At 49.0% G+C, this 25,846-nt stretch overlaps 1 protein-coding gene across 2 annotated transcripts in view; it reads left to right on the top strand.

Moving 5' to 3' along the window:
* Positions 1-25,846, top strand: part of HLCS (holocarboxylase synthetase) — a 152,110-nt gene that overhangs the window by 55,729 nt on the left and 70,535 nt on the right. The window lies entirely within an intron of this gene.

Here is a 25,846-nt window from a genome sequence, read left to right as displayed (position 1 = left end):
TTGGGGGCCCCATCCCCAGTGTGGGGCGTGCAGGAGGCAGCCGATCCATGATTCTCTCTCATCATTGATGTTTCTGTTTCTCTCTGCCTCTCCCTTCCTCTCTGAAATAAAAAGTATGGATTAGAAACGAAGAATCCCTCAGGACATATGCTCCGATTGTGCCAGGCGGTTGTTTCGTCCCCTTTGGAGGGCATGGGTAGCAGGAAACAGTGATCTCTGGATACTTTTTCCCATTATTTTTTTTATTTTGCTCCTCGTTTTCTTTCTACTTTGTGGAAGGATGTACTTCCCGGATTTACATTAGAATCAAAATATAAGTTCAGTGCAGAATTTAGAAGAGCTATGGAGTTAGTACTCAAAATCACAAAAATCCTGTAGATTGTTGGCAGCTCTCAATGATACAAGTAATGCATGAATATCTTTCTGTCGTAAAATGAAAAATTACAACTAATGTTAATGTTCACGCAATCCCGTGTCTCTCCCTCCCACCCTCACCCTAGTCCAGTGATGGTGAACCTTCTGAGCTCGGCGTGTCAGCATTTTGAAAAACCCTAACTTAACTCTGGTGCCGTGTCACATATAGAATTTTTTTGATCTTTGCAACCATAGTAAAACAAAGACTTACATTTTTGATATTTATTTTATATATTTAAATGCCACTTAACAAAGAAAAACCAACCAAAAAAATGAGTTCGCGTGTCACTCTGATACGCGTGTCATAGGTTCGCCATCACTGCCCTAGTCTGTCATTCAGCCGTGTGTCTTGGAGGCTCACCTGTGACAGCAGGCCATCTAGCTTGCTCCTTTTTTTTTTTTTTAAAGATAAATTTAATGATTTCAGAGAGGAAGGGAGAGAGAGATAGAAACATCAATGATGAGAGAGAATCATTGATCGGCTGCCTCCTGCACAGCCCCCACTGGGGATTGAGCCCACAACCCAGGCATGTGCCCTGACCGGGAATCGAACTGTGACCTCCTGGGTCATAGGTAGATGCTCAACCCCTGAGCCCCGCCGGCCCGGCTGGCTCACTCCTTTGGGTTGCTGGAAGTGGCCCACAGTCAGAGCAGTCTCTGTTCGGCCACGTCCTTCTTAATGGATGATCAGCTGGTTTCCACCTGTTGGTCTTAGGCACAGCGTTGCAAAGCCCATGCAGGGGTTTTCTCTCCCGTGGGGCGGCAGAGACGTGTCTTTTGTTCGGACAGCTTTTGTTGAATTAACTGCCCACCAAACTGAGCGGATCTAGCAGTTTCACTTGGGGTTTGAGAGAACCTGTTGGAACCTGTTTCTCTTTACAGTGGCCTCTGGTCTGATTCTTGCATTTTAATTCTGACAACAAGGGAGGGGAACCACTCCTACCTCTCCTCACCCACCCCCAAAAGAGTCTGAAACACTAACGTGGAACTTCTTTGGAGAAATATATTTTATTTTGTTTTATTTATTATTTTTTTGTTAATCCTCACCCGAGGGAATTTTCCCATTGATTTTTAGAGAGAGTGGAAGGGAGGGGAAGAGACAGAGAGAAACACTGATTGGTTGCCTCCTGCACACACCCCGACCAGGGCCAGGGAACCTGCAGCCAAGGTACGTGTCCTGGACTGGAATCGAACCCAGGACCCTTCAGTCCGTGCCGACGCTCTTTTTTCGCTCTTTCCACCGAGCCAAACCGGCCAAGGTGAGAAATGTTTATTATTGAGTAGATTCATCAGAACAGAACACTTTTTAAAAAACGACTCTCAAGTTCTTGGCTTTGTTTTACAGCCAGCACCTAATACTAAATTAGTTCTACTGCGTGACTCAATTTAGTACCAATTTAAAAGCCTGTGGTCCAAGATGATAGTTAAAGACGAAACAGAATAATTTAAAGGAAATGAAAGTTACCTTTTGGCTCAGCACCAGCTGCCTTAGCGTGAGATCGCTTCAAAGGCATTTGCGAGGGAAGGAATGTGCTCCCCGAGTTTCCGCTATGGATTTGCTCAAATCATGAGAATTGTCACCCCCATTAGAGAGGCCCCGCCCCTCACGGAGCAGACGGGGAGACTCAGTGCTGAAGCGACAGCTCATCCCATCAGATTCAGGATCCTACGCTGCATGAGCGCTCAGAAACCTGGGCCTTTTGTAGACACACGTTCACACCAACCTCCTATAAACTTACTGCTGTGGTCCACATGGTTCTGTCTTTGATTCTAAGATAATGTTTGTGATCACCTGTGCATTTGCCGATGTGTTCATTTCCTAGCGTGCCTTAAATTTCATTTTTGAAAAAAGATGAATCTCTTCAAGGCCCAGGTTGTTGATTTTCAGCATTCCCGCCCTTCCCATCTCCACCCAGCCGCCATCCCGAGACTTAAATGTGTTACTACTTGGTGCTGCTGACCAGCGGGTTTTGCCCCGATCGGAAGGTCATAAACGCGTGCAGGTCAGGCCCACGAGCGGAAGACAGCGCACGTGGGTTCAGGGAGCTGGGGGTCGGGAGGCGCGTTCCCTTCTGAGAGGAAAGTCGTTTTAAGCTTCAGTGAACGGATCTATGAAAAAGGCGGCGTATTATTTTACAATAATTTTGGACTTTCATGGCTGGAAATTAAACACAGCAGTTTCAGAGGTATATTTTACTTGAACTTTTACAAGCTCAGGCCATGTTTTTATTAAAAAATCGGACTCAGCACCTTACACGGAGTACAATACCAGATGTGAGATAGCAGCGGAATGGCCGGGGCCACCTGCTCGCTGTGTATTAAAAACCTGTGTGGTAGCTGATGTCATGTAGCGTGCGTGTGATGGGGGATCATTTTGAGTTATTAGACCGTGGCAGAGCAGTAAGGATCACCGGCGGTGGAATGTGCAGAATTTTCTCTCACATTTTACTGTTTGTTTGGAAAGACGTGGGCTGAAATGATGGCCCTTGGCTTTCGGAACAACAGCCAAATCCAAGTGCAAACACCGAAGGGACTGTGAGGGGCTCTGGAGACGCGGGAGCCTGGCCGGGGTAGCTGAGAAGGTGGCCGTAACTTGATGGGCTTCGTGGCCAGCCGCACGGTTCTAATCTGGGAGCTTTTCTCTATTTTAGAAAAGGTTCTCCTTTTCCCACATCTCCCGCCCTTTCCATCCTTCTTCACCCCTTCGTCCCAGGCCTTTCTCGGTGTCCGTAGGAACAAAGGCTCCGTTTCAGGCCTGAACCCGTGGTCGGCCCAGGAGTCCGCGGGAGCGTGCCTGGGAGCCGTGCTCTTCAAACGGGGGGGAGTGTGGGGGCGGTGTGTTTTCACACCCGCAGCCTCTGCATGGACGCTCCTGAAACAGGCTCCAGCAAAGGCCTGTTCCCCGACACCCCCTTCATAACCGCCCCTTTCACCATCCCTACTCTGAGATGGAGCGGCCCCGGGGCGGGGGCAAACAAAAGGACAGTGTGAAATACGCTCAAATGGAAGAAAGGCCCCACCATCTGTCAGCTGGCAGATCGTTAAGCCTGGGCTTGGTAGAGAAGGGTGTGATTTTGGGCAAATATGTGGGAAGGGGTTTAGAGCATGGAGCGCGTGGCTACAGCGCGGCTCCTGTTTTCCTCTCCTCATGGGTGCGAACAGGCCTCTCCGGTTTACGTCTGTGGAATGGAGAGTAGGAATGGATACCGACCGCCGTCTCCTCCCGGCAGCAGGGCTCTTCATCCTGGACCCACTAAAGAAGACTCGTTCATCCCATTGGGACATGGGTTTCACGTTTTTCTTGTTGTTTTTTTTTTGTGATATATATTTTTAAAAATTTTATTGATTTTTTACAGAGAGGAAGGGAGAGGGATAGAGTTGGAAACATCGATGAGAGAGAAACATCGATCAGCTGCCTCCTGCACACCCCCTACTGGGGATGTGCCCGCAACCCAGGTACATGCCCTTGACCGGAATCGAGCCTGGGACCCTTTAGTCTGCAGGCCGCCGCTCTATCCACTGAGCCAAACCGGTTAGGGCTTATGTGTGATATTTTTATCGAAATTTGAAACATTTATGTTTTATCAATTCTGTGCTATTGGTAATTGTTAACTCTAAATCAACGCAGTAAAAACATTGTAATGTTTAGAGCTTTATAGTTATAGGACTTAAAACAATTAAAAATGCCAATCTTTACATGCATACTTGTATTGCAGACGAGTAAAGCGGGGAGGTTAAGACTTGCCAGTATAAAGTGCTTATGTTGGGATGAAATCCTGGGGGTGAGGTAGGATTTTACTGAAGGAGGAAAGGAATGTAAATTTCTGGCTAAAGAAGTTTGTTCTCCCTGCGGGTGTGGCTCAGCGGGTGGGAGGGTCGCCCCGGGCACCGGAGGGTTGGGTCGTGGTTTGATTCCCAGTCAGAGCACATGCCCAGGGTTCAGCTTGCTGCCCAGTTGGGGCACACGTGTACGCGACCGATTGATGTTTCTCACATCAACGTTCCTCTCTCTCTCTCTCTTCTCCCTCCCTCTCTCTCTGAAATAAATATTTTTTAAAAGTTTGCTCATGCACTTTTAAAAATAGGTGATGGTGGGTGACACATTTCTATGGTACTTCGATTCCTTTGAATATATTTAAAAGAGTGGTGTAATAGTCTTATTTAAAATATCAATGTCACCAGGCCGGCGTGGCTCGGTGGTTGAGCATCAGCCTATGGACCAGGAGGGCACGGTTTGATTCCCGGTCAGGGCACATGCCCAGGTTTCGGGCTCGATCCCCAATGTGGGGCGTGCAGGAGGCAGCCAATCCATGGTTGTTGTTTGTATCTCTCTCTCCCTCTCCCTTCTTCTCTGAAGTCAATAACAATCTATTAAAAAAAATCAATGTCTGCTTTAAGCCAGCATTTCCATCCTTTGAAACCACCCACACTTATACTGAACAACTTTATATGTCAATTTAAAAATAGGCGAATCTTTCATAGTTTGCAAGCCAAAGGTTTGAGGCCCACTGTTCTGGGGCACATAGTCCCCCAGGGCTTGGTCGTATTTCTTAGCCCGATCGTAGGGGCTGAGATGGACTGCTGGTTCTTGATCAGCTAAATGCCTCCAAGAAGAAATAAGACAGAGAATCTTGAACAAGTTCAGGTTTCATTTTACAGTAAGCTTCATTTCTCATAACTTCGCTGGGAAAGCAAAGCCTTTGTATGATGTTCAGGGGTGTTGTTGCTTGAGAGAGAGAGAGTGCTGAGTGCAAGTGCGACCACGTCCTGTCCTTTCTCAGAAACTCACGGGCTTGACGCTCCCTGATCTATGAAGCTGCAGCCCCGAGCACGCCAGGGAACACTCAGCCCCTGTCCATACTTCCTTCCAGCGTGGGATGCTCCTGTGGCTGCCTGTAACCCTGATACTCCTGGTCTCCGTTCACTGACCACCTGCGACTTCCCGCGAGTGGAACTTGGATGCGCCGTCCCACTGCCTGCGGAGCTCCCCCGCCTTTTCTCCTCGGGTGGTTCCCACGGTGTCATCTCGGTCACTCCTCTCCTCTGGGCGTCTCGTTCCCGTCTCCGGTAGAGCCGGTGGCTCTCTCCTCGCCCTGTGGCCTCCGCGTCACACCGGCACTCACGTGCCGCGTCTCCCCACCGGCTGCGGGGCTGGTGCTCCGTGTGGGCCCCGTCGGGCCTGCGAACGATGAGCTCTCACATCTGACTCCGTGTCCGTTGGACTCGTGGGGCTTAGGGGTGGCAGGTGTGGACTGAGGGCCACGGCGGGGCTTGCTGGAAGGCCTTGCGCAGAGACCTGGGCCCACGTCCGCCGTCACGGAGCTGCTTCCCCTTGGGCGGGCGGTGGCTTCGTCGGCTCCTGCCCGGGTCTGCCAGGCGTGTGAGTGCTGGGCGAGAGGTCCTGCCACCCCTCCCGGACTGACAGCTGCGATGACAGGCCTGCGTGTGCGCAGTCCCCCGGCCCCGACCAGGCGGCGGGCAAGCGCGGCTCCGCAACAGCAGGGCAAGGGGCGGGTGCTGAGCTTGGAGGGGAACGTCTGACGTCTGAAAGAAGACATAACGTTTTAGAAAAGTGTGTGAGGGAAAAAGATCTATTCATAGCCCATGGAAAGATGCCCAGCATCATTTGCCAGTGGGGAAATGCAGGTCAAACCCCAATGAGATGGCATCCCACGTGCACAGATGGCTGCAACCAGAAGGACACACAGGAAAAGTGTTGGTGGGGATGTGGAAACATGGGAGCCTCCCGCACGGCTGGTGGGAATGTAAAATCGTGCCATGGGGACGCTCCGTCTCACAGGTTAAAGGCAGAGTTACCCATGACCCAGCAATTCCACTCCTAGATCTCTACCGGAGGGAAGTGAATCAAGTCCACACAACAACTTGTGTGTAGATATTTATCGCATCACTATCCGTTAAGAGCCACACAACCCACACATGCACAGTGGGTGAACGGAGGCGTCCATGTCGTCACCCACACGGAGGACAGCTGCTTAGCCACAAAAGGGGCACAGAACTGACCCACGATGCAACACGGATGGACTGTGGAAGCACTTTTTCCAAGTGGAGGAAGCCGGACACAGAAGACTACAGAGTGTACGGTTGTATTTATATGAGATGCCCAGAACAGACAGATCCAGGGAGATAAAAAGTAGATGAGGAGTTACCAGGGGGCGGGGTGGGGAGATGGGGAGTGACTGCTAATGGGTAGATGGCTTCTTTTTGGGGTGATGAAAATGTTCTCAAATTAGGTAGTGGTGATGGCTGTACAACTCTGGGAGTATAGTAGGACCCCTGAAGCCCCCACTTTCAAAGGGCGTCTTTATGGTATTAGAATTCTATCTCACTAAATCTTTTATTTAAAAAGCTGGAGGTGGTGTAGAAACTCAGAAGCCTGTGTCAGAAGTGATGTAACAAGTAGGAACTCTTTAAAAATAAAATGTAATAAACATATCTTGGTGAAAAAGTATTTCCACATCTGGAAACAGCTTAGAGGAGCTTGACAGGCCACTACTCACAGGTAAATTATCCGGACAAAGTGCAGAGGGCTGGGGGGCGAGGGAGAGAAGGGGAGGGAACCGGCGAGCCTGCGGGGCCAGGACTCCCGCACAGGTGCCTTCATCGGGGCCATGTGGAGACATGGCCGTGCCGGAAGGTCGGTCGCTGGTGCTCCTTGGCCATGGGACCACATTTCATTCCCCTTTGTCATACCCTGTCTCCCAGCCCTGAGCGCGGAACCTGGTCGGAATTCCACAAATGTCTGTGGAAATAAAATGAAGTAATTTTTCTGTCATCATACCCACCATTGGGAGAGGTGAAAAATGGAGAAAATGAATAGAATGTGTTTGACTTACTTTCACACTCGTTTTATTGAAGCTCTCTGTACAAATAAACCCGTGTGGAAGGTAATTGATTGAGTGATAATTTCTAGGTAGCAACGTGTTAAAGTAGATAAGTGCCTCCTACTGTGGAGAAATTGCCTGGCCAGAATCTGAACCGCCGAGGTGTTTATTTTAACACGGGGGAACATTTATTACCCTAAACTGGTTTCTGTTCGAACACAGCATCTATCACACCAGATGTGCCACGTCTCAGCGAGTCGTGGTTCAGAAAGTGCAAGAATCCCCGTATCAGGTGAATGTCCCTTCTTTATGTATTGCCTCTAACTTCGGCCCCTGTTCCTTCTTAAATAAAGCTAACGCTGTCATTTGGCTTAGTTTATTTGACTTACACAAAAATTAATGCTCAAATATAGCTGAAGTTAAGACTTGAATATCTCCAAATAAAAGTTGAATTTAGGTTCTTATTAACAATGCGATAGCAGTAGCTTTCCCTGACCAGCCTTCCCCATTTCATGAATTCAAGCTTTGTCATGGGCCCAGTTTGGGGAAGGAGCAGCATGACTTCTGGGAAGGGTGTGGCTTCTCCGGGGGCGTGGCTTCCCAGAGGGCGTGGCTTCTTGGGGGCGTGGCTTTGAGTCTGAGAAACCTGGCCTGAGTCCTGCCCCACCATTTACTACCTGGGTGACCAAGGGGAGGATGTATGACCTCTGTTTAGTTTCATCGTCTGAAAAATCAGGAATAATAGTGCCCACTCGGAGAGAAAAAGATGAAATCAAACACTGAGTTTGAGACCAGGGACAGGGCAGGTGCTCAATGAAAACGAGCCCCTCCTCATAGGCGCTTCCGACAGGGCACTTGCGTGCACACAGGCAAGGACACCAGGCCTCTTGTCCTGCTGACTGACCTGAGACCTGCTGTGTCCTGGGCTCTGGAGGAACAATGGTTCAGTGAGTGTGTGCCCTGCCAGGATCAATTCGAGGACCCGGTCAGGGTCGGCCTTATCCCCAGGCAGCCCCCGGCCTCCATGGTGTGACTGAGGCGGCTAGACCATCTTCCCCATCTCCCGGGACCCGCGCTGGGGCTGGGATACCTGGGGAAGGTGGTTCGTGACGTTCCCCTGGGACCACTCACAGTCCTTGTTTGAAACCCTTACAATTTCCGTCTAAGCTCTGTTCAGAGGGTGAGGGATGATGCTGAGTGTAGGTGGCTGCTCTTTGCACACCTGTATCCAGGCAGTTAATAAAGTGGGGAGGGTGTGAGGCCGGGACTCAGGGAGCCGTGGCCCCTGCAGCCATGCCCCTTCAGCTACGCGTGTGAGACCACGTTTCGAGATGAAAAGGTTAAAATCCTCGATCTTTCTGCTTCTGTGAAGTGTCAGCCATGTAAGCAGGAGAACGAGGTGGTGGCTGTCCCGCCGATCTCCCTCCCTTTGTAGACCATGTGGGGCGTCTGTGGGGTGCACAGGGAGAGAGATGTGGGCGCAAAGCCAGGGAGTTTCACGGGCATTTTGCTGAGATGTCAGAGAAGGGAGGAGGGAGGAGGGAGAACAGAGACCAGGCAGTGCAAGCCAGGCAGTGAGCGAGTGAGGGGCACGTGGAGGTCACAGAGCCCAGAACCGGCCCCCGGAGAGCCCAGCCCGATTCCCAGAGAGAGTGAGGGACGGGGTCGGGGGGCTCATAGCGGGCTCACTTGGGACATGGTGTCCCTCTGCTGGAAGGCTGCCCCCTCCTGTGTGTGGCCGCTGTCTGTCTCCCCGGGGGTCTCTGCTTGGATGTCCCCACGGCCAGGCCGGCTCCCACATTCCCGTTGACAGCGGGCACCGCCCCCCAGGCCCCTCTGTCTGCGTCTTCTCGCCCGTCCTTGTTCCCTGTCCCTCTCACCCTCTACACTCAGGCTGCACGAGGTCGGGACTTGTTTACGGCCGATCCCTGGAGCCTCGCGGCCGCTGGGTAAATGTTTGTGGAATGAGTGGCTGCATTCAGAAAACACACTCAAGGCTGTTTCGATCGTTTCCTCTCAATCCCCTGTTTTTTGTGTTGTTTTTTTAATAAGAGATTGACCTTTCCAACCTCAGTTTTGCCAGTTGTTGTTCCTCTTAGAGACGAGGGCTGGGGGGTCAGGGAGAGAGCCCCAACTTTATATTTTAGGTACTCCTTGGCCAGTGGCTACTTCGGGAACTTTTCACCGTTTGGAGATACATCAAGATAGATTCCGGATGAATGAAAGACGTCACTACAGACGTGAGAAATGAGAAGAGAGTGAAGTGGATATTTAGTCCTGCTCATGATGAGATAAACCTTCTCACATTGAAGGGCAGTGAATGAGATTTTTACAGAGACTTTTACTAACTTTAAATATGTAACAAAAATGTTTGGAATACAAAAATACATTTAGAAAACGACAACAGGGCCCCACGCTGACTGGCAGCCAGTCAGGAGCAAGACGGCTTTTGTGGAGAAAACAGGCCAGTCTGCTTTGTCAGGGGGACTTGTATGAAGCAGCACCACACGGCCCCGGATGCCAGCGTCAGGGTGGGCGGCTGCAGACGGCCAGGGCCCCGAGGGCCGGGCAGACGAGCAGAGCAGGGTCACTGCAGGGCCCTGGCACTGCGGCTCTCCGTGTACCCAGGCCTCGCCCACGCTGGCTGGTCTCAGGGTGACTGGGCTGGACCCCCTCAAGCGCACACAGATACAGAAGCTACTGGCACGGGTCGGCGTGGGCCTCTGTGATGGGAGGGCAGACATCATAGGAGACGAGGTCCTCTGTCTTTCTCCCACCCAGCGCCTGGCTCTGCCTCCCCCTCCAGCTTCAGGAGAAGACGAGACAGAAACAAGGGGAAACCTGGGTGCCTCAGGGGTGAGGTGGCCGCGTGGGACCGGCGAGGAGCCGGCGGGCGGTGACTTTTTAAGTGAATTCCCGTATTTGCACACTTTTCAGAGCATCGGCCGACCTGTTTTCGGGGCAGCATTCCTTGCTTTGCGTGGCACCCTGTTGCCCGGAACCCGTGCGTGTCAGAGCGGGGACCTCACTCTGCACGGTTGTCGAGGGCATGGCACCCCCACAGGCGCGTCTCACTCACTGGATTTAGTCTGTTCACACTGTGGGTCCCGTGTGAAGTGAGAACTGCCCGGACTAATAAACTCATAAGTTCAAGTTCATCAAAGGCTGGCGCGGGCGGGGGAAGGACCTGGTGTGAGTGTGTGTGTGGTTTCACGTGCGCGTAAGCCTTAGCTCCTATGCGCTGTTTGCTGATTTCAAAATACATGAGCCATTTCATGCTCTGGCTCACACCCACCTCGTAACTGGAGGTGCGGGAACCTGACCCCGAGATGTGGTTTTCTCTTAACAAGGTGATTATTGGTGGTGGGTGTGATCGGGCACTCACGTGTTTTTTTCTTCTCTTTTTTTTTTTTTTTTTTGCTGTGGGGACCGGTGACGTACGCTGCCTGATGACAGAGCTGCTGGAGTGGGTTACATTTTAATGCTTTTCCCGGGTGCTAGTTGGGGCTGGGGGGTTGATGAGCTACTGTGTGTTCTTCATGTCTTGCTGACCCATGGAAGCCGCCTGTGGTCCCAGCCAGATGCTGCCTTAGAGTCCCACCTCCATGTACTGCCGCGTGTATTGTCCTTTAACACCAAAGCCGTCCCGTCCCCTCGAAGCACCAGGCGGATCTGTCCCCGCCCTGCAGTTTCCCGGGAGAGGCCCGGCCTGCCTGCTCTTCCCCTCTCCCTGCGAGAACTCAGAGTGGAGGAGGCGTGCCTTCCCACCAGGTGAGGCCCACACTTTTTAACAATAGCTTTTCTGAGTATAATCCACATCCGATACAGTGCACCATTTAAAGCGCACAATTAACTCAGTGGCTTTAGTATGTTCACACTTGTGGATGACCATCACCACATCAAATTCAGAACCTTTTTTAAAAAAATATATTTTATTGATTTTTTACAGAGAGGAAGGGAGAGGGATAGAGAGTCAGAAACATTGATGAGAGAGAAACACCGATCAGCTGCCTCTTGCACACCCCCTACTGGGGATGTGCCCGCAACCAAGGTCCATGCCCTTGACTGGAATTGAACCTGGGACCCTTCGGTCCGCAGGCCAACGCTCCATCCACTGAGCCACACCGGTCAGGGCTAAATTCAGAACCTTTTTGTCACCCCGGAGAGAAGCCCCGGGCCCATTTGCTGTCACTCCCCATCCCTCCCGTCCCAGTGCCCAGCAGCCACGGCCTGCTCCCTGTCTCTCTACATCTGCCTGATCTGGACGTTTCCTAGAAGTGGAATCAGATAGTGTGGCCTGTTGTGTCTGGCTTCTCACTCAGCGTGAGTAGGAGTGTCAGCCACGTTGCAGCCTGTCCGGACCTCTTTTTATAGTAGGTATCTTACATGGCCATCTTTAACCTCTTGAAGTTAACCTCGTAGATTATATAACCTGCCTGCACACATAATTTAAAAATTCAAAATAATATTCTAAACATAATAAAACAAATAAAGAGAAATTGTTGAAGTAAAATAATGTGCATCTTAATGTGTGCCCACGTCGACTGTTGAAGACATGAAGGGTTCAGGTGCCTGCACCCCATGTCAGGCAGGGCCCAGACAGCTGCCGGGCGGCTCAGGGAGGGAAGGGCTCAGGGCTCAGGGCCGAGGGAGGGAAGGGCTGAGGGAGGGAAGGGCTCAGGGAGGGACAGGCTCAGGGAGGGAAGGGCTCAGGGAGGGAAGGGCTCAGGGAGGGAAGGGCTCAGGGAGGGAAGGGCTCAGGGAGGGAAGGGCTCAGGGAGGGAAGGGCTCAGGGAGGGAAGGGCTCAGGGAGGGAAGGGCTCAGGGAGGGAAGGGCTCAGGGAGGGAAGGGCTCAGGGAGGGAAGGGCTCAGGGAGGGAAGGGCTCAGGGAGGGAAGGGCTCAGGGAGGGAAGGGCTCAGGGAGGGAAGGGCTCAGGGAGGGAAGGGCTCAGGGAGGGAAGGGCTCAGGGAGGGAAGGGCTCAGGGAGGGAAGGGCTCAGGGAGGGAAGGGCTCAGGGAGGGAAGGGCTCAGGGAGGGAAGGGCTCAGGGAGGGAAGGGCTCAGGGAGGGAAGGGCTCAGGGAGGGAAGGGCTCAGGGAGGGAAGGGCTCAGGGAGGGAAGGGCTCAGGGAGGGAAGGGCTCAGGGAGGGAAGGGCTCAGGGAGGGAAGGGCTCAGGGAGGGAAGGGCTCAGGGAGGGAAGGGCTCAGGGAGGGAAGGGCTCAGGGAGGGAAGGGCTCAGGGAGGGAAGGGCTCAGGGAGGGAAGGGCTCAGGGAGGGAAGGGGAGGGAGAGGGAAGGGCTCAGGGAGGGAAGGGCTCAGGGAGGGAAGGGCTCAGGGAGGGAAGGGCTCAGGGAGGTGCCTGGTTTTGGGCGCGGACACCAGGAATGGCGTTGCCTCTGGTGACATGCGTTTCCATCCTGGGAAACAGCTCTGCTTTGGGCTTTCCCTTGGCTTATGTGGTGGTGACATCCTTGGGAAGCTGCGTGCAGAACTCTGTACAGTAAGTCCTTTTCATTTCCATGTAAAAATACAGTCAGGTTCTCACGCCAGATCATGGCTGGCAGGCTTTTCGTCCACAGGAGCGACCGGCAGAGCGTTGCCAATCTGTTGCAGAGGAGAGGAGGGTCTGATGGCCCAGGGCTGACCCTGTGCAGTGCGGGACAATGTGAGTCCCTAGGGCTCTCCGAGCACTAAATTCTAGTCACTGCGACAGCCCCAAAAATTGGGTTCCGGAAGGTCCCCTGGGGGGCAGTCCTGCATGGAGGACCTCTGCTCTGGGTCCCCCCCCTGGCACCCGCTTCGCCATGCACTCTCATGAAGCTTTCCTTTCCTCCGTGAGCGGCCCAGATTATTGGCAGACTCTCCTAAACCAGAGGGAAGCTGGTACCTTCGGGCACAGTGGAAAGGAAATACTCTATCTCAGTTGTTCTCAACCTTCTGGCCCTTTAATTACAGTTCCTCATGTGGTGACCCAACCATAACATTATTTTCGTTGCTACTTCATAACTGTCATATTGCTACTGTTATGAATCATCATGTAAATATTTGATATGCAGGATGGTCTTAGGGGACCCCTGTGAAAGGGTCGTTTGACCGCCAAGGGGGTCGCGACCCACAGGTTGAGAACCGCTGCTCTATCTGATTCTCCCTGCCCCCACCCTTCCCCCAGATCTGAAGTTGCCCTGCTGCTCTGAAATGTTGCTTTGACAGACCAGCTCCGAGGATCCCACAGCGGCCTCTCCTCCTGTGCTCGCCGTGACTTGCTATAAACTCCCTGGGGCCGGGACCCCCTCCGGCAGCCGCCCCTGCTGCGCCCAGGGCATGCCCATCTCGGATGGAAACCCATGGGGTGTTTGTCTCCTCAGTGAAGCAATGGGACCGTGTTACAGCAGTGTTTTTTATTTTAATTTTTATTGTAGTTGACAGACAATATTCTATTAGTTTCAGGTGTACAGCAGTGACTTGACATTTATATACCTTACGAAGGGATCACAATATTCTAGTAGCCATCTGTCCCTGTAAGAGTTATTACGATGTTATTCCCTATGCTGTATGTTATATCCCTGTAACTTATTTTTTTTTAAATATATTTTATTGATTTTTTACAGAGAGGAAGGGAGAGAGATAGAGAGTTTGAAACATCGATGAGAGAGAGACATCGATCAGCTGCCTCCAGCATATCCCCCACTTGGGATTTGCCTGCAACCCAGGTACATGCCCTTGACCGGAATCGAACCTGGGACCTTTCAGTCTGCAGGCCGACGCTCTATCCACTGAGCCAAACCGGTTTCGGCCCCTGTAACTTATTTTTATAACTAGAAGTTTGTGTTTAGCAATGGTTTTGAAACTTTCTCACTGTTGCCCTTAAAATAATTTTGAAAATATACAAATCCCATGACATGGCGTTTAACCTGACAGCTAAAAGTTTTCATCAAAAGTTTAAAAAATAGTACCCGGCTGTCTTGGCTTAGTGGTTGAGCTTCGCCCTGTGAACCAGGTCACGGTTCAATTCCCGGCCGGGGCACATGCCGGGTTGTGGGCTCAATCTCCAGTGCAGGAAGTAGCCAATCAGTGATTCTCTCTCATCACTGATGTTTTTTTTCTCTCTCCCTCTCCCTTCCTCTCTGAAATAAATAAAAATATCCTATATAATAAAAGGCTAATATGCAAATTGTCCCCTCAACCTGGAGTTCGACCAGGGGGCGGGGCGGGCGGGCCAACTGCCCTCAGCCTCTCCCCCTGGCCAGCCCTGCCCCTGATCGACACCCCTCCCCCACATCAGGGGTGGGGCCAGCCAGCCAACCACCCATGGCCCCTCCCCCGGTCTGCCCCACAGCCACTACCCCTGGCTGGCCCCACCCCCGATTGCCCCCCCCCCATCAGAGGTGGGGCCGGTCGGCCAGGCCCAATTGGCCCCAATTGGGGCAGGCTGGCTGGACCCCACCTGTGCATGAATTCGTGCCCTGGGCCTCTAGTATTTTTAGGAAAAGTTTAAATAATAGCAAGGGATATAATTCCCAACATATGATGAATATTAATGTTCAACAGAGTAGCATCTCTTTCTGATGTCTGTCCGGTGGCTGAATGCCATGCCGTGCGAGGCCTGCCCTCGTCCAGCAACAGTTAGATGAAGCTCTTCTTCCACAGCCAACCCTTTATGTTCACTTATCTCCTCGAACCCAGTTCCGTTCCATGTCTCAGAGGATTTTATTCGAGGGTATCACATTTTAATGCTTGAACATCTTTTTCATTCGCCCTTGGATACTTCTCTGCATCAGGACCATGTGATCTGTGAACAATGGGCTCCAAGAGTAAAACAATTCCTCCCAATTTGGGTTCTCTTGGTAATGACCAGCAGCATACAATGGACCCAATACCGATGCATCGTAAATGTTACCAGCTGCTTATCAAATGTAACAAAAGGTATTGGGCATATACCTCTGAATGAGATCATTGGTGCCAATTAGTTCACTTATCTGTGGGTGAACATGATTTATTGATAGAGTGAGACAGTTTAGTTACTCTCTTCCTCCTTTTTATATACGGAACCAATGAGAAATTTCTTCACATAAAAAGTAGGTGGAATGAAGAAGTTGTTCTTTTTATTGTAACATCATCACTCAATTTTGGGTGATGCCAAAGTTATATGCCAAAAATTACATTGCTCGCTCATTGGTAATTATTTTTACTGATTGGCGAGCTGTCAATTAATATCTCAACTAGATTTTTCTGCAGTTTTGTGGAATGCAAAGAACTGGAGACCACCTGCTCTGTGAGAGGGTTTGTGGATTGTCATTAGCGTCACCCACCAGTGATATCTCAGGCTTATCTGAGACTTTATTGTGACTTATCAAATTATTATAATTGTGCGTATTAATGATTTACTTAAACTCCTAGTTTAATCTACTTTAAAATAATTGCAAAATTGAAATAGTTAATTTTAATACATTCTCGACAATATATTTTTAAACAAAATGCTTTTATTTTTATTTTTAAAATATATTTTTACTGATTTCAGAGAGGAAGGGAGAGGGAGAGAGAGATAGAAACATCGACAGTGAGAAAGATTCATTGATCAGGTGCCTCCTGCATGCCCCACACTGGGGATCGAGCCTGCAACCCGGGCATGTGCCCTGACTGGGAATCAAACTGTGACCTCCTGGTTCATAGGTCGATGCTCAACCACTGAGTCACGCCAGCCGGGCCAAAATGTTTTTATTTTATCCCATGTTTTAAATATACTTTTGTATTAACCTTGGGGCTGCAGATGTAGCTCTCCCAGTTTTTGGAAAGTGCCTGCCATGTAAACTCACGGGCACAGCCAATCCTCATGGCAAACCAAGTAGCCAAACTTACCAGCCAAAGATTAGGCCCCTGGTCCTTCTGGCCCTGGAAGAGGTGCACCCGCCCCCGAGCTGGAATGAAGCGGGTGTACGTTCGGGGAAGGACCCTGCTCTCCTGCTGTCACTGCATCCAGGACAAGTCCGAGCCCCTGGTCAGTGGGGCGGCGCAGGCCTGGCACCAGCTCAGGTGGCATGGGCTGTTCACAGGAGCGGCCTGGCACATGGCAGCGTGAGGGCCCAGGGCAGCTAGGGTGGGGGTGGGGGGTGCTGTCTGCCCTCAGAGTAACCCTCTGGTCTCCTAGGAAGCTGAGAGAAGCTGAGAGAATGTGGAGCCCCAGGCAGCCCCACGGGGCTTGTTGTCCAGGTAACACAGAGCGAGCTCGGGGGTGACTTCCCAATAAGCCGCCTCACCTCAGCCCAGTTATCCACGTTTTCCTTAAATTTACTAAGAACCAGTGTGAGGAGTAAAGTCTGCTTTGTTCACAAGTTACCAATTGAAAATACAGAGGCGCTTGGGAAAATGGAGCCTCATGCCCAGCGGTGAGATTGGACGGGCATCTCCTGGGTCCTCGGAAGAGAGCCTGGGAGTGAGGAGCGTGCTCAGACGCCTCTCTGAGGTGTGGCGCTGTCACATGTGATCTGCCAGCTTAGAAAGCTCTCTAAAAGGTACCCAGGAATCACAAAACAAAAAAGTGGTAAGTTTAGTTTCTAGTTTTTCTAATTTAAAAGTCTCAAGTGTATGTTTCTGAAATGTAGAAGGCGCGTACCGAACTGTTGAAATATCTTGCTTTAGTCCAGTGTCTTTGTTTTAAGGAAACAAAAGATTCCTTTCCTTAAAACAGATTGGGGAAGCCTGGTTCCCAGCCATGGACAGAGGACTGTACCCTCAGCTCTGTCCCCATATCCCCAAATGTGCAGGGAGGGGTGTCCTGGGGAGTCACCCCACCCTTCCCTGCTTCCTGGCCAGCCTGGACACTTGACTGCCCAGGATGGAGTCTCCGCGTTGGAATTGGGCTGGGGGACAAGGGACACAGAACATGTAGTAAGAACATGTGAGGACGAGAATTCTTGTTGGCCATGCCGCCCTGCTGTCCCCGCTCCGGAACCGCCAGAGGTGGCCACAGACCACGCTCCCCTGCGGCGTCGCTCCCTTCCCTGGCCACGCCCTTGGCAGGGAGCGCAGAGGAGCCGCCCTGAGGGTCCGGGCACTGAGGGGTGTCCGTGTCCCCTCCTCTCCTTGGGAGACACCTTCCTGAGTCCGTGCTCTGTCCCTGTGCTGGTTTGGGGCTGGCCTCTGCGCTGGGGCTTCTCTGGAGCTGTAAGGCACAAGGTAAAGCGGGGTGCCCCTAACCCCCCACCTCCCTGACCTGGTGGGGGTCTGGCAGCACTGAGCTGTCACCTGTGCTGCAGCCCACAGAGGGGACGGGAGGCCATCGGTGAGCTGCCCCCAGCGGTCACCCCCACATGTCCCTATGTTCCCTCTCTCCTCCAAGTCCCTTCATGCAGTGAGAGAGAATGCATAGGTCCAATCCACACCTGACTCACTTTTTAATATGTTTATAGGAAAGTTAAGCATCTGTCAGTGACAGAGCCGCTTCAGGGTGGAGGCCGCTTCCCATGCAACTAAGAGTTTGAAAAAGGAAAGAAACAGAAAAGAAACAAATAAATAAACAAATGAAGGGTTTGTCCAGGTCAAGGCTCAGGATTGCAAACAACAAATTGACGGGGTAACTTGAGCAGAAAAGAAATGAGTTGGAGCCTGGGTGTTGATTGGCTCACAAATGAAGGGGAAGGTTGAAGGAAGAGGCCGGGGCAGCGAGACGCGAGGAGGACAGAGCCAGGGTCCCTGCACCCAAGGTCGCTGGGGAGGAAGCTGGCAGCCGCCCCCGCAGGAATTCTGGACTGTCTGGCCTCTGGCCAGAGTCCGGGTGAGCAAATCTCTGGCCTGTGTGGCCTCCCCCCACCCCGATGCTCCCAGAGGCCCCTTCCCCACCCGCAGGGAGGAGGGGCAGGGGTGAGGCCCAGAGCTGCCGAAGCCATTCTCTTCTGTTGAACTCTGATGAGCTGATGATTACAGTTAATGATGGGACCAAGTGAAGGAGATTTAATAGATCTTTCTTTTTACCTTTGGAACAAGTAACATTTACATGTACACGCATGTACATCTGTGTGTGGGCTCTGTGTAAATAATGCGCGTTAGCCCATCGGCACAGTTACTGACGAACTGAATGCAGACAGAGGGCCTGTTCCAGGTCCGCTCCTGAGAGCCCGTGGCTCTCCGTGGCTTTATGCTCCCCAGGCCGGGCATGCCACAAACTCCTTCAGTTCAACATTTTCTGGGTCATTGTTAGAATAACACAGCCTAAATGGGACTTGTTCGCAGCGCTGCTAGATCAATATATTCTTTATTATTTTAGGGTTAGATTTCCGTGTATAACCAGAATGTTGTGATTGTCTTCAGAGGGGGTTTTATTAGTACCGTTCTAGAATGGAGCTTTTATTCCTTCCCCATCTCCATTTTCTCCTTCATTAACTAAGAAGCAAATTGGACTTGCATTTGGCCGATGTCTGCCAAATGTTATTTTTAGAGGCCTCTCACCTCTTTCTCCTTCGGGATCCCTTCTTTCTTTCCAGCTCTGTTTTGCCCTCTCAATCATTGCAGTCAAAATCGGTGCCCTCCCGATATTAGTTCAATATGTAAAACAGATTGTTTATTTGCTCTTGGGATAGGAAGGACCTGTCTAAGCTTAAAAATCCAAAAGAAAATGAGAGAAAAACATAGGTTTCTGTACAGATATAAATTTTTTGTATGTCAGGCAACACTATGAAACAGGTGACCACTGGAGAAAAAAAATAGTTGGGACATAAATTATAATCAAAGGGTTAATATTTTCAGTACACTGTTTTTTACAACTGGAAGTATGGGCGAGAGAAAGAGCCGTCAGCTCCCCAAGGAAGCAATCAGGTGACCAGTAAAAATGTGGGAAAACATCTGAATATGATTAGTAATAAAAATGGACAAAGACATAACTTTGTGCGTGATAAATTGTGACGATTAAAATATTATTTGGGCAAAGGGACAGGGGGAAGGGTATTCTCACACTGTTGGTGCAGAATTAATACAGCTTTGCTGGTGTGTCTTGTGTAACACACGCCTTAAAATATGCATATATTTTGACCCAACAATTCACTTTGTGGGAATTTAATCCAAGAAGATGAAGTAGATCCCTGTGTCTCTGCATGTTCCTGCACCACTATTTATAGTCCAGAAAAAGTCTTGGTGCCTCAGAATAGGACTTAATGAACAATTTCTTAGCTGGTAAAACCCGTAAAAACAGATCCAAAAACAATACCCACAGTATGGTCCAAGTTTTGTTTTAAAAAAGTAAAGAAAAGGTTTGTGCACACACTCAAGGGCAACGAACGAGTGTATCAGAATGTGTTAAAGGCAGTTCTCTTTGGGGGATGGAATTATGGGAGACTTCCCCCACCCCACCTTCTTTGTGGTTTTCTGAATTTTCTAAAATTTCTTCTGTGAATATGTATTGCTGCTGTAGAACAGGAAGGGAAAAAACAATAAATCCTATTGAAAGAAATAGAGAGGCAGTGTTTCTGGCATATAGAGTATTAGCAAGAGGATTCTCCTTAATATCCTAACTCTTTGGAGTATTGACCCAAATGTTATTTTGGTTTCACAATTTACCATATCCAAATTTTAAAATAAAAATTATTTTGGGGGAAATTTTTAGTGAGGTAGTTTGGATATCAGTTCTTTAGCTTATATGCAATTCTAACAAATTGAGACCGATTCGCAGGATAGTAAAGAAGATGCTATTTATATCTACTACATAAAGTATTAAAAATAAGGTATTTATACCCACTGTTAAATGCTTACTGTAACTTTCTGTGTGACGCTGTTAGCTCTATGGAATTCCTTGTAAATGATTCGTAGAAAAGAGTCTACACTAGCGTTCAGATAACTTTGATTCTATTTTGCTTCGCCGACTACCAGCTCTTCGTTAGTAATCACTTTGTAAACCAGGTCCTGTGCTAAATTAACAAAGGTAGATTTTGCCCTCCAGACTTACATTTCCACGTAAAAAAACATTCCCAGTGTCTGGCGCCAGTTGTATATTCTGAACCCCAGATAGTTTTGCCATTTCCTAAAGTTGCTGCCCAAAGCTTTTCAACAATAAAAACTATGATAATTTGTTGCAAGAGAAAATCACTTTATATTGCGGCAGCAGTGGTATCATGTCCTCAGCGTCACTATTTACTGTGAAGGGGAGTTTTTAAAATAAGTTTAAGCTGGGCAGCCGAAACAGAGCCACGTGAATCAGATTTTTGTGTTTTGTGAAAAGGCGACAAAAATGGCCAGGGCTGTTCGGAACGGCCGGTGGGATCCCCGCGCAGGCGGGTGCGGGAGGCCGCGGTGCAGCTGGCTCTGCGGGCAGGGCGGGCGGAGACGGGGCATTGACAGGGACGAGCAGAGGAGCCGAGCTGTTTGCTCTCGGGTTTAGCGGCTGTTTGGACAAGCAGGGCTCTTTATTCCCGCTCAGACCCGAGGGAGCGGAGCCTCAAGGTTGAAAAGTGAAAAGGGGACAGGAGGAGAAAAAGTTCTTTCTCAACTTCGTTTCTGTGTCCGACTGACTTCCCTTCAGCCTTGTCTTTGTTCTGAATGCTGTGTGTTTCCGTCCTGCCGGAGGAGTCCTGCTTTAGGACTCTCTCTCTCTGCTTTCATTATCTACTCTCTCGTTTCACCAAAAATACAAAGCAAATAATAACAACACCAGCCACGACACAGAGCTGAGTAGACCTTCCCCAAACAAACAAGTAGGAACTTAACAGACCTGTCCTCCTCCTGTTTGGGAAAACAGGGTCAGGCCCCAGGAGGTGTCTTTTAAAAAATATATGTATATATTTTTATTGATTTCAGAGAAGGGAGAGCGAGAGCGAGAGAAACATCAATGATGAGAATCACTGATGGGCTGCCTCCTGCACAGCCCCCACTGGGATCGAGACCACAACCGGGGCCTGTGCCCTGACCGGGAATCAAACTGTGACCTCCTGGTTCATAGGTCGACGCTCAACCAGTGAGCCACGCCGGCGGGGCCCCTAGAAGAGTCTTGATGGAAGTCCGGGAGGTCTCAGAAGGAGGGCACAAACCCAACATTTATTGAGTGTCTACTGCCAACTTTGGGAAATCAGCACTCACTGGTGCCAACTGTATGTCAACTTGTAAAGCTCCGGTCTAGGAGGTGGTAGTATTCCCATTTTATATAGATGACAAAGCAAACTTTGAGGTCACTGAGAACGTAGGTCTTTCTAACCTAGACCCCCTCACCTGGGCCACCAACACTCCCCTGTGGCCTCAGTCTGGCGCGTGGGAAAGAAGGTCGGTGAGGCTGGTTTCTTATCGCCATCAAAGCAGGCCGTTTTGGTCCCGGGGGTACGTGGACATTTATACCTACATAGTGACCCTAAAGAACAAACTATTACTCCTTCAGCTTTTACACAATGCAATCTACAGATGATGTGTTACAGAATTGTACACCTGAAACCTATATACTTTTATTAACCAATGTCAACCCAATAAATTCAGTAATTTTTTTTAAAGTAAACCTTCAGCTTTAACAAAAACTACCTAGTAATGTGGGGTGTAACACCCACATCTTCGCTGGGCTGGCCGGAGCCCCCCGAGCGTCACCGCGGGGATGCAGAGAGTCGCCTCACTGGCCGATGGTCCCCGTTGTGCCCTAGCGTTTCAGAGGTCTCAGAGTGGGGGTTAGATTTTGCAGCTGAGGTCAAGCGAGGAGCATTTGCCACTGTTTTCCTGGTCAGGGAGCCTCATGGTTTTCTCACAGAGGCCGGGGAAGGGGCCTGTGGTAGAAACAGCAAATGTTGCTGATCAGCACGGCGGCGGCGAGGGGCCGCGAGGGCATCACAGTAGTGACTTCTGAGGGTGACGCCTGCCCTCGCTCCTGCCGGCTATTCCTGGCCCCCTTTGCCGGGAGGGTGGGGGGAGGGCAGGAAAAGGTGTGTAGTTGATGCCTTAAACAGAACGTTTGTTGCTATTTTAAAACATCACAATCAGAATGTACAAAAGTTATTAAACTTATTTCCTGTGTTTAAAAAAAGTGGTGGTGGAAGAAAGTAGAAGCATAAAAACTCAAGTCCATGTACGCTCGCGGAGCAACCTGTGGAGGTGGATTTGCACATCGGCCTTAATTGGCCCAATTGACCTTCTCCGCTGTATTTACAATTGCCTTGAAATTGTAAGCAGATGTTTGAAACCCGTTCTTTAATAGGTCTGCAACATCTGTTTCACCAACACTGCTGCCCACCAAAGCAGTGGTAATTAGGGAGCACCTAATGCATACATCTTTCCTTATGGACCCATCGATCGGGTTTCTCCCTGAGGTATTAAAGTCGACCCTTATTCTTGCTTTTATTTGAATACATTTTGCATTATGTTTTTTACACAGAAGAACAGTATGCCAGCCCAAAAAAGGAAAAGGAAAAGAAAAAGAAAGACAAACCCATGATAGTTGTTCTCCTTAATGCATTTTGAAAATTGTGTCTGTGTAGTTACTAACAGTGGGTGAAAAAACTTAGGCATCATCAGTCGTAAACCCTTGAAAATGTGCAAAAGCTTTTGTTCTTTCCTGTTGCTTTTGTCTTATAGATGAGGCGCTTCCTGCAAAACCAGCAACGTAAAATGTGCAAATCTTAAAAGCTGGGAGGGAGCAGTATTCATTTTTATTTTTTAATTAATAGACTTCATACAGCAGTTTAGTTTTATAAAAAATGGAACAGAAAGTAGCATTTTCATATACATTCCCTCTCCTTCTGCTCCCCACCCTAAATTCCCCGTTACTAATACCTTGCGTAACAATTTTTAACATCTTGTGTAACATTGTACCAATTGATAAACCTGTATTGATACATGTTATTCATTATAAGTCCGTGGTTTGCATTAGGGTTCGAGCTTTGTGTTGTACAGTTCTATGGGTTTTGTCAAATGTACAGTAACATGTATCTACCACTGTAGTATCATACAGAATATTTTTATTGCCCTAAAAAACCCCTGGGTACTACCTCTGAGAGGTACCACTATTGACTGAAATATTCTTATATGAGGATGTGTTTACTTTCAAAAGGAATTATTTATCATGCATAGTGGTCCAAAGAAATAGCCATTTCGATGTTTTAGAATTGACTGTACAACATTTTACATGCTTTTATTTTTTTACATGCTTTATATTTTAAAACAACATTGCATATACCTTATAAATTTTACTGAGGTTGATATGGTATGAGTTATACCTAATAATTAGAAAATTCTATAAATTGCTAGCATTCATTTCGATTGCTTACAAATAAATTACTCTTTTACGGATTAACTCCTTTAAAATTGTGTCTTTAAAATAGATACTCCTTTTAAACGACTTGCCTGAGGGAAGATGTGTTTAATGGAAAGAGCGTGGTGTCCGTGGGTTCATTTTAGCTCTGGATCCTGAATTCCTTCCATTGGGAGATAGCCAAAATCTTGGAGTGAAGAAATATGGCAGGGAAACGTGCCCAGTTTCAAACATGTGAAAAGCAACAGCAAGATGCCAGGTTTAGAAGTGAGTGAAGGAATCATGGGTGGGAGAAGGTGTTGTATCTGGCCTGTGTTCCCGCCCAGCAGGTGGTGAGGTGATGGAGGCCCGTGGCATTCAGGGCTGGGGAGTACAGTGGTATGTGCTGCTCTTGGCACATAACCTTGAGCGAGGCAGACTTTTTTCAGCAGCAGAGGTAGATTTTAAAGAAGTATTATGGCCCTAGGTGATTTGGCTCAATGGATAGAGCGTCAGCCTGCAGACTAAAGGGTCCTGGGTTTGATTCCAGTCAAGGGCACATGCCTGGATTTCGGGCTTGGTCACCAGTTGGGGGCGTGCAGGAGGTAGCAGATCAATGATTCTCTCTCATCATTGATGTTTCTATCCTTCTCTCCTTCTCCCTTCCTCTCTGACATCAATAAAACATATATATTTAATAAAAAAGTATTATGGAAGTATAAAATGCATACAAAAATGCACATATCCTAAGGGTGCACCGTTTTAATTTTTACACTAAACTCATGGATGTAATCAGATCAAGAAATAGACCAGTCTAGTATCCCAGAGGCTTCTGCCATGGTCCACTCTGGTCCCTGTGCCCCTCTGTGGGGACTATCCTAGTTTTAGCACCATCCTAGTTTTGCCCAGTTTTGTACTTGATACAGATGGAAACATACACATGGACTGTTTGTGTTCATCCACATGGTTACACCTGCCTACTTTGTTCATCTTCGTTGCTGTCAAATACTGTGGGGCGAGTATTCCACAGTCTGTGCTTTCTGCTGTTGCTGGGCATTCGGTTTGGGGCTGCTGCGTATGGCACTGTTCTGAGTGGGCTGGTGCTTTTGGCGGACCTTGCTGTGGAGTACACACCGAGGAGGCGATCTGGGTCGCAGGTGTGCGTATGTCAGCCTCGGTGGTTTTCTGCTCAGCCCGCTAAGCTGTTTTCCAGCCAGTCATATAGGAGAGTCAGGGTCAGTACTTTGAGCATCCATTCTAGCATCCTCACTTGATGACCTCGTGTTACCAACAACAAGGATTTCTAGGGTGCCCGGCCTGACCTGAGGAACAGAGCCAGGCCACTTAGGGCCACGGCTCACATTTGTAGCTGTGCCTGGTGCTTTCACACGCATTAGTCACCTGAGGCACAAATTGCATTGTCCCCGTTTTACGAGAAGATGGCAGCCAAGAGGCTGTAATTCCTCCGAGGTTTTATGTTCCTGAGGACAGACCCCAGTCCCAGCCCAGGCTCTTGACTCCCCTTAGCCACCGAGTTGTGCAGCCCTTGACTTTGCCATATTCAAGTGCTGATTAAGTCGGCACATCGTCCAAAGAAGTTGCGGTATCTGACTTCTAGATAACGGGGCCATTTTTATTTATTATCAAATTTTATGAAATCTAGCTTTTTATATACATTATAAATTGTTCTAATATTTGAACGATTTATTTATTTGTTTTGTTTGCAGTTACCTCAAAGCCAACAGAATACCTTGGTTGACACTTTCAATCCATTAGAACTTAAGTATGAGCCAACTGAGTTAAAATATTTTTGGCAAATTAAGAAACAACTTCAGTTTATGGCAGTAGGATGAAAAAGTAAATGCCTCCCAAACATTTTTTGTGTGTGTATGTTTGCCTAAGTCTTTCTCATTCTTTTATTGAGATATAATTCACATACTATAATATTCACCCTTCTTCAAGTTTTATCTTCATATTGCTTCTTCATCCCTCTGTGAAAAATAACCTTAATGAATTTTTTAAAATGAGGATTACAAATTTAGTCTAAAAACAGTATTGTGATATAGCCTGCATTTCCTTCTTATCATTTAAGATCATCCTATCTAATAAAAGAGAAACATGGTAATTGGCGTACGACTGCTACCCTTCCCATTGGCTAATCAGGGCAATATGCAAATTAACTGCCAGCCAAGATGGCGGCCGGCAGCCAGGCAGCTTGAAACTAACATGAGGCTTGCTTGCTTCAGTGACGGAGGACTCCAACGTTCCCCACCTGCCTTGCCGGCCTCTGAGCTGGCAGTTTGAAACATAGTTACAAATATAGAAGCTAAAAAAAAACACCCAGAAACCTGCTTTCAGTGAGCCGGGATCTCAGAGCTGGAGTTGATACAGAGTTTCGATTATAG

This window comes from Myotis davidii, unplaced genomic scaffold (genome assembly GCF_000327345.1).
Source record: "Myotis davidii unplaced genomic scaffold, ASM32734v1 scaffold227, whole genome shotgun sequence".
NCBI classification, from domain to species: Eukaryota; Metazoa; Chordata; class Mammalia; order Chiroptera; family Vespertilionidae; genus Myotis; species Myotis davidii.
The sequence above is the reverse complement of the archived record's forward strand: the minus strand, read 5'-3'. Positions and strand labels throughout refer to the sequence as shown.